Raw genomic sequence first — 1,594 nt, 5'->3', positions numbered from 1 at the left:
TGTGCCTCCAGCTGAGCCATTAAATATTAATTGGACTACTTTCCAAAAATAAAAAGCAGAACCTCTAATTTACTTGTGTAATTAATACCTCCCACAAACCAGGTGTCCTCCTGAACTAGACTGAAAAAGCAATTTGCTCTCCACCATCCTGAAATGTGCTAATGTGCTTTTGGGACAGACACACAGTTGCTTGTTCATTCCATGTGTACAAGTGCATGTATAATTTGAGGGGAAAAAAACACCTCAAATACAACAGAAAATACATCCTCTGGGTGATGTAGTCAAACCTTCCCACTCACACTAGATCTCTTCAGTTTGTGTTTTGGGTTTGATTTTTTTTTTTAAAGTATTTTACATCAAGGTGCTTGAACATCTTCTTATAGGTAATTTTTTCAACAAGGCTCAATGCTGCTAAATTTACCAAAGAGCTCAAATTTTAACCCACAGTTGTACAGAGCATGATCACTCTCTGGTCATACCCAAACATTGCAGGAACTTGGATTCTAACTTAAAATCATAGAGTCATTTAAGTTGGAAATGACTTTTGAGGTCATAGACTCCAACTGTAAACATATTTAACCATCTAATAAGCCTAACATTGCAATTAGCTCTGAGGTTTAAGTTCAATATCAGCATTACCCACATTAAGACAAGGTAAATATGTATTCAGTAATCACTGAGCTGCACAGATTATTTGCAGAAGTTTATTAGGTGCTGATTTACCCAGATGAATAACACGCCTGCTCTTCAGTTAGGAAGTTGTGGAGAGAAAATTCACAGAATTCAAGTTCCTCAGTGCTCAGCTGCCATCTAAGCTCAAAGACACTGAATATCTCATCCAAGAAAACTAGTTTTGTTTTTGCACTTGTAGTGAAGCACATCCATCCTGTCAGGATTTAGCAGGCTGGGAGCCAGCTCATACCTAAACCTTTTGGGAATCTGTAGTCTAAGCAATACCTTGACTTTACTGCCTCAAAAACTCAGCCTGTCAGTCTCAGAACCTACCTGAGAAAATAAAAAGCAGCATCTATTTTGTTTTGGAAGAGGTGCCCCTCTTTGTTATTGAGGAATATCAGAGCACTCACCTAGGAAATGAGGCACACAGACTCAATTTCTTCCTCTGAAAAGGCAGATTCAAAATGCCATCCTGGATCTCACCTGAAAATATCCAAATCATCTGGCTTGGAAATATTTTGGTGAATGTGTGTTAAGAATTAAAGTTTACTGTCTCCTTAATTGCACAGACTAATTAAAGGTTTGCTGTGCTTCAGAGTTTATACCCTGACTGCCATTAGCTGGAGGATGTCATCCAGGGAAGGTGCAGTTCTCAGCTCCAGTCTTGCAGACAAATACGACTTTGGAGAAGAGCAGACGACTTTGTGAATTTTAATTGCAAGCAGGAGCTGCAAAACTACAGCCCAGGAGCTATTTGGGGGCCCTACTGCTCTGAGAAAATGATGTTTCTCTTGCACACTCTTTTAACAACTTGTCATCCTTTTTCCTCAGCAGCCACAGGTGGGTGACAGCACCTCCTGCTAAGGAAATCACAGTCTCAGGCAGTTCCCGCTGAACCCCGTGGCATTTCCACCCCCAC

This window comes from Corvus brachyrhynchos, unplaced genomic scaffold (genome assembly GCF_000691975.1).
Source record: "Corvus brachyrhynchos isolate BGI_N302 unplaced genomic scaffold, ASM69197v1 scaffold80, whole genome shotgun sequence".
Taxonomy (NCBI): Eukaryota; Metazoa; Chordata; class Aves; order Passeriformes; family Corvidae; genus Corvus; species Corvus brachyrhynchos.
Note: the sequence above shows the minus strand (reverse complement) of the source record.